Here is an 8,195-nt window from a genome sequence, read left to right as displayed (position 1 = left end):
CTGCTATTAGCAATTGCCAGTACCTGCAACTTCCAAACCGAGAAAGAGGTTCATTATCTGTTTGTTTTTCCTGGAGCAGTGATATCTCCCTTTTTTTATTTTGAGATGCTTATTTACATTAGCACTTTCCTGTTCTTCCTCTCCATGAGGCGATCGCGGGAGCTTGCCGCGGTCACGCCGCCTCTTAAGGGGCAACGTACAGGTACGTTAGTTTGCCTGTACGAGCCCTTCTGCCGACGTATTTTGGGGTGAGGCGGTCGGCAAGCGGTTCATTTTCACTTTCAGTGATAACTGTAAACAGGACAACTACAGCAGGTGAATCTCCCTAATAGGGGCAAAGAAAGCAGTAAACATTGAACAGATGTTCTATTCCCTCTCCTCTCCATCCAATACTAAAAACAAGTTTTTCCTTTAGTTACACTACTACTGCATAGCAGAACTGCATTCTGCAATTCCACCAGCAGAGGGCAGGGCTGTATAACTTGTACTCGGTTAGTATTACAAGTTAAAGGGAACTCAATATTATAAAAAGAATAAGTTATGTTGTACAGGTCTTCTCTTTCCAGAAAACCTTTATAAGACCATAATTCTTAGTTTAGCCCAATTGCCATTACAAATGTCATATTTTACCAACAGATTTCCCATCCTTTGAAATAAAATGACACCTTTTTATGGGAGAGAAAACTGGAGGCTCTGAATGCGACGAGGCCTTTTTTGCATTGCCCAGAATCCCTTTACGTTTTGCAGAGGGTTCCTTGTGCAAATTTTTGCCCGGAGTCTGCTATTTGTCCCTTTTTTTTTTTTTATTATATTTTATTTTACATTTTTATTTATTTTAAAATGATTTAATTAAATTTTTTATCAAACAAAACGTTGTTTCTGGTACAAAACCTGATGAGGATACATATTAAATGAAAATTAAACTAAAGCACTGTAATAATAATTAAAAAAAAAATGTATGTTGGGTGTACAAAGTTTTTGGCAGAAGAGCCATGCAATGTTTAATGTTGCTGCTGCAAAAAGTTTGAGCTGCCTGTAATTTTCTTTTAGACTGGTTTCTTAAAAAAATAAAAAAATATATATACAAAAATAAAATAAATAAAAATAAATAAAATAAAAATAAAACAGCCTTGGGTTAGCAGGTTTTCCCTGAGCTCCACCTGCTTCAGATCAGTCAATGAACTCTTAATGCTTGTGGCATTGGATAGCTGTGGACTTTCACTGGAAGGATAAGACAGCAAAAAAAAAAAAATAATAAAAAAAAAATAACACTGATATAGAGCAAGGTACAACCTGTTCCCTGAACTCTGTTATGTTTTTTTTTTTTTAACAGGTATTTATTTATGCAGCACTTAGCATATTTTTGTACATTCACATCAGCCCCTGTCCTCAGGAGCTTACGATCTAAGATTCCTATCTCACATGTACACTATATTACCATAAGTATTGGGACGCCTGCCTTTACACACACATGAACTTTAATGGCATCCCAGTCTTAGTCTGTAGGGTTCAATATTTAGTTGGCCCACCCTTTGCAGTTATAACAGCTTCAACTATTCTAGGAAGGCTATCCACAGAGTTTAGGAGTGTGTCTATGGGAATGTTTGACCATTTTTCCAGAATCGCATTTGTGAGGTCAGGCACTGATGTGGACGAGAAGGCCTGGCTCACAGTCTCCGCTTTAATTCAATAGGTGTTCTGTTGGGTTGAGTTCAGGACTGAAGTTCCTCCACCCCAAAACTCGCTCATCCTTGTCTTTATGGACCTTGCTTTGTGCACTGGTCCAAATCATTTGGAGGGGGGGATTATGGTGTGGGGTTGTTGTTCAAGGGCTGGGCTTGGCCACTTAGTTCCAGTGAATGGAACTCTTAAGGCTTCAGCATACCAAGACATTTTCATGCTCCCAACTTTGTGGGAACAGTTTGGGGATGGCCCCTTCCTATTCCAACATGACTGCACAAAGCAAGGTCCATAAAGACATGAATGAGTGAGTTTGGGGTGGAGGAACTTGACTGGCCTGCACAGAATTTCTGACCTCAACCCGACAGAACGCCTTTGGGATGAATTAAAGCGAAGACTGTGAGCCAGGCCTTCTCATCCAACTTCAGTGCCTGACCTCACAAATGTGCTTCTGGAAGAATAGTCAAACATTCCCATAGACACACTCCTAAACCTTGTGGACAAGCTACCCAGAAGAGTTAAAGCTGTTTTAGCTGCAAAGGATGGGCCAACTCAATATTACAGACTAAGTCTGGGATTCCATTAAAGTTCATGTGCGTGTAAAGGTAGGTGTCCCAATACTTTTGGTAATATAGTGTATATACAAGTATACCTTCTTGGGCCAGATAATCTACCACATGATCTTGAAGCTCACACAAGCATAGAGAGAACATGCAAACCCCATGAAGGTAGAGGCATGAACCTCTGTGCTGTCCCGTATGTCTTTAGGGGGGTGAATAGTTATGCACATTGACTTTTTCTGTTATTTTGTCCTATTCATTGTTTGCTTCACAATAAAAAAAAATCTTCAAAGTTGTGGAATGTTCTGTAAATTAATGATGCAAATCTTCAAACAATCCATATTAATTCCAGGGTGTGAGGCAACAAAACACAAAAAATGCCAAGGGGGTGAATACTTTTGCAAGGCACTGTATCTCCACACCACTTGGAACTGGACCGCTTCCACCAGGCCTTAACAGCCCCCAGATCAGATGGCTTGCCCCAAGATGTCCTAGTCTAACCTTATTTCTACAGAATCAAAGAGAAGATCATGATTAGGGATGAGCTCAGGTGTGTTCGCATGGAACACGTGCAGAGCCCGCCAGGAAGTCGGCACAGCGCTGCGCTAATCACACGCAATGAGACATTGCCCCGATATATGGCTGCAGAGATCGGGCAATGTCTCACTGCCTGTGATTAGCGCAGTGCTGCGCTGACTTCCTGGCGGGCTCTGCACGTGTTCCATTCGAACACACCTGAGCTCATCCCTAATCATGATGGAAGCCAGATTGCGGCAGGATATCTCTTTACAGGGGCACACAATCCAAATATTCACTGATATTTCTCAACTGACGATTCAAAAACGGTGATCACTACTAACACCTGTCAAATCGCCAGATCAAATACCATTGGTCATGTCTGATGTCTGGTCATTGTGATATCACCTCCCCACTGTCTGTCAAATGCCTCAGAAAAGTGGCTTCAACGTCAGATCACTTTTCGGCAGAGTGGCAGTCAGGGCCATCTTTAATATTGATTGGACCCTGGGCAAAATTTTTCTTGGGCCCCCCCATGCAATTTCACTTTCCACCTGCTCTGAGACATATAATAACTAGCAGCAAGACTTAAAATCAGTTTACTGTATCCGATCAGGCAGAAATTATGATTGGTTGCCAGCAGTTACAGCATATCATTTGCTGCTTACTGACTGGTTGCTAGAGGTTACAGACCGGTTTACGGTTCACTGATTAGTTGCTAGAGATTATAGCACATCATCTCCTCACTGCAGGGGAGCATGATATACATATGAATGCTGCCTTTATTTACATATCAATGCTGCCAGCCACAACTATTTACTTAGTAATGGTCATATTTACATATGAATCCCGGTTATTTTCATGTAAACACAGGGTCTGCATGTGAGTCATCTGTACACAACAATAGGGCAGAGCTGAGCAGCATTAGTACCAGCACTTCACACTGAGATATCGGGACACAGCACAGGACTAAAACTTCAAGGTACAAGGGAATTTAAACTGGGAAAGTTGGCAAGTATGAGGCAACTGCTTTGGGCCCCACAACAATGACAGAGCCCAGGGCAGCTGCCCCTTTTGCCTTGCCTTAAAGACGGCCCTGGTGGCAGTGCCTGCTGTAAGTGCGTACTAACCTTTGGGCTCACACTAGGGTTGCCAGGAGAGTCCAGGTTTTTAATTATGTGTCCAGGTTCCAGTCCCCCTGAAACCACATTATTCAGACCGGGCTGTAGCTCCCAAAGTAACTGAGATAGCCACACACAAATCTGTTGCCGTCCAAGAGCTGCGGACGGCTGTCTGGCAGCAAGTTCAGCATCAATGGCAGGCAGGGCGATGATGTCAGCAAGTGGCCACTGTTTACCACCGCATGCTATATGCGCTGCATTTCTACTTTCCTTGGGGCACCCAAAGATGTCCCGGGTCTTTTACAACTCTTTAGTGTACAGGGATCTCCAAACTATGGTCCTCCAGTTGTTGCGGAACTACACATCCCATGAGGTTATTGTAAAAATCTGACATTCACAGACATGACTAGGCATGATGGGAATTGTAGTTCCTAAACAACTGGAGGGCCGTAGTTTGGAGACCCCTTGCCCTTTACCACTAAAGTGTTTGTGTTTGGCTTGAAGAAAAGGTGGCAACCCTAGCTCACACTGGTGTGCTGCATTTTGGCCTCAATGCAGGTGTACTCGCAGTTTTCCCTAGCCAAAGTCCCATAGGCTTCTTCTATGTTGTGTGTTTTTGCTGCATTTTTTTTTTAAAGCACACAAAAGATACAGCACAGCTCCGGCACAGTGAGAGAGGGGTGGAAGGAGGCAGAGCTGACCCATCCTTTTCCATTTATGTGGAGGGAGCTGTGCTCTGTATGGGATGAACGTTCCTGGGCTTTTAATCCAGCCCTGCCAGCCCCCCTCCAGAGCCATCCCAAGCAGTAACACTCGGCCAATTGAAGAACTGCACATGCTCAGTTTCCAGTTAGTGGCACATCTGCCTTTTTACGTGGAACCAGTCCGACCTTGCTTAAAGTGACACTAGAAGTTTTTTTTTTTTTTTTTTAATAACAAACATGTCATACTTACCTCCACTGTGCAGCTCATTTTGCAGAGTGGCCCCAAACAGCGTCTTCTGGGGTGCCCCGGCAGCTCTCGCTGCTCCTCCCCACATCAGATAACCCCCTAGGAGTAGCACTCTCCTGGGGTGTTACCTTGCGGGTGCGCTTCTGAGTCCAGCATTCTGTGTCCATAGACGCTGAATACAGGACTCGGCCCCACCCCACAGCGGCCGTGTCACTAGATTTGATTTGATTGACAGCAGCGGGAACCAATGGCTGTGCTGCTATCAATCTATCCAATCAACAGCCGGGAACTCCCTAGCAGAGAGATGGCGCATCCCCGTGGGACAAGATCGAGGGTTCAGGTAAGTAAAACAGGAGCTGCTGGGGATCTTTCACCACAAAGGATGCATTAAGGTGGAAAAACACAAACCTCTACAACCCCTTTAACCACTTCAGCCCCGGACCATTTTGCTGGCCAAAGACCAGAGCACTTTTTGCGATTCGGCACTGCGTTGCTTTAACTGACAATTGCGCAGTCGTGCGACGTGGCTCCCAAACAAAATGTACATCTTTTTTTTTCCCCACAAATAGAGCTTTCTTTTGATCACCCCTGCGGTTTTTATTTTTTGCACTATAAACAAAAAAGAGCGACAATCTTGAAAAAAACACATTATTTTTTACATTTAGCTATAATAAATATCCCCCAAAAATATATAAAAAAACATTTTTTTTCCTCAGTTTAGGCCGATACGTATTCTTCTACATATTTTTGGTTAAAAAAAATTGCAATAACCGTTTATTGATTGGTTTGCGCAAAAGTTATAGTGTTTACAAAATAGGGGATAGTTTTATGGCATTTTTATAAAAAATTTTTTTTTTTTTACTGGTAATGACAGCGATCAGCAATTTTTATCATGACTGCGACATTATGGCGGACACATTGGACATTTTGACAAATTTTTGGGACCATTTTGGGTCATTTATACAGCAATCAGTGCTATACAAATGCACTTATTCCTGTGTAAATGACACTGGCAGTGAAGGGGTTAAGTGTGTCCTGGGGAGTGATTCTAACTGTGGGGGTCATCATGGTTACGTGCGACACGTCACTGATCTCTGCTCTCTGTCACTAGGCAGAACGGGGAGATGCTTGTTTACATTAGCATCTCCCCATTCTTCCACTCCGTGAGGCGATCGCGGGTATCCCCACGGATGTCGAGTCCGTGGGACCTGCGACCCGACTCACGGAGGTCCCAGCTGGAGCACGCGATGGCACGGCGGCAAATTTAAAAGGCCGTACAGGTACGCCCATTTGCCCAGCCGTGCCATTCTGCCGACGTACATAGGCGTGCGCCGGTCGGGAACCGGTTAAGAATCCCCTTCCCATCCAAGTATGAAATCATTTGGTTACAACACAAGCAGTAATCCAATCATTGCATTTTTTTTATTCAAACTTATCATTATTAAACACTTCAGAGTCTATTGTTATTCTCTATTGTTAATAAGATAATCCATTTATAGTATAAAAAAAAAAATCCACCAGAAAAACAGAATTTGAGCTTTTATACAATCGACCCGTGATAATGCGATTCTATTACCCTACTGTGCAAATAAAGAAAATTCGAGAAAATAGAGCATTGTCCAGCACACACCTCAAAACGCACTCCAGATCCATTCCTACATGCGTGTATTTGATGCATTTTTTTCTTCTTTTTCCGTTTTTTTTTTCATTGTAATGGGATCTGGTGTGTTTTTGATGCTTTTTAACACATTCCAGTACAGTCCAGTGCAGGAAAAATGCAGCATGTTCCACTTTTTTTTCTGGAGGGAGCATTTTTTCTTTTCAGACGGTGTTTGATCGGTGGTGAGGAGGCATTATGTTGCATTAAAACTACCTGTTTTAACCAAGAGAGTGAAACATCGCTCCATGTGAGTCTCCACTTAGAGCTTTCTTTTGGTGGTATTTGATCACCTCTGCGGTTTTTATTTCTTGCGCTATAAACAAAAGAAGAGTGACAAGTTTGAAAAAAAAACACAATATTTTTTTTGTTTTCTGTTTTTGCTATAATAAATATCCCAATTTAAAAAAAAAATGTTTTCCTCAGTTTAGGCCGATATGTATTCTTCTACATATTTTTGGTAAAAAAAAAAAAAAAACGCAATACGCGTATATTGATTGGTTTGCGCAAAAGTTATAGGGTCATACAAAATAGGGGATAGATTTATGGCAATTTTATTTATTTAATTTTTTTTACTAGTAATGGTGGCGGTCTGCAATTTTTATCATGACTGTGACATTGCGGTGGACATATCGGACACTTTTGACACATTTTGAGACCATTCACATTTATACAGCAATCAGTGCTATAAAAATGCACTGATTACTGTATAAATGTCACTGGCAGGAAAGGGGTTAATACTCGTGGGGGGAGACCAAGGGGTTAAATGTGTTACTTAGGGCGTGATTCTAACTGTAGGGGGAGGGGACTTACAAGGGAAGGAGATCAATCGGTGTTCCTCTGTACTGGGAACACACAGGTTAGTCTCATCTCCCCTGACAGGATGTGGATCTGTGTGTTTACACACACAGATCCACATCCCGGCTCTGTTACTGGCAATCGTGGCACGCACATCGGCTCCCGAGTGACGCGGCAGGCGCGCGCCCCCCAGATGGCCGGGAGGCCGAGGATGTCATATGACGCCAGCTCAGGTTGGGAAATCCCTCCTGCGGACGTCATTTGATGATGGGCAGGTTGTGAAGTGGTTAAATACAAGAGACTCCATTTTGTTCACGCTGTTGAAATGTGTTCTGTAACCTTCACCTAACACACAGACACGTCTTCTGCTAGAAGCTCTCTCTGTCTCTACTCCCCCCTCCCCTCTCAAGGTTTTACTTTTGCAATTGTTCTATTCTCTAGCTTTTAATAACATATTTCTGTTTGTTAGTTTTTAATAACATCTCACACCACCCCTTTCTTATCTATGTATAAAATAACATGTGAATCTATTCCTGCAGCTGCAGTTTTAAACATATTTTCAATAAAAAAAACTTTAATCAGCGGTCAGTAAACACATTTTCAAATAAAGAAAACTTTAATCAGTGGTCAATAAACACATTTTCAATAAAAAAAAAATTTAATCAGCGGTCAATAAACACATTTAAAAAAAAAAAACTTTAATCAGCGGTCAATAATCACATTTTCAATAAAAAAAACTAAAAAAAACTTGAATCAGTGGTAAAATATTGATACATGCACATTAGGGATCAGTCAAAAAATGTTGCGAGCATTGATCAATTGGCAATAAAACACTGACACGTGTATATTAGGGCTCATTCACACTGTGTCCCATTGATCTGCATAGGCAATGTAGGCTCAATGCAAGGTCCA

This window comes from Lithobates pipiens, unplaced genomic scaffold, assembly GCF_037356315.1.
Source record: "Lithobates pipiens isolate NorthernLeopardFrog02 unplaced genomic scaffold, aLitPip1_a1.2 Scaffold_10, whole genome shotgun sequence".
Taxonomy (NCBI): domain Eukaryota; kingdom Metazoa; phylum Chordata; class Amphibia; order Anura; family Ranidae; genus Lithobates; species Lithobates pipiens.
The sequence above is the reverse complement of the archived record's forward strand: the minus strand, read 5'-3'. Positions refer to the sequence as shown.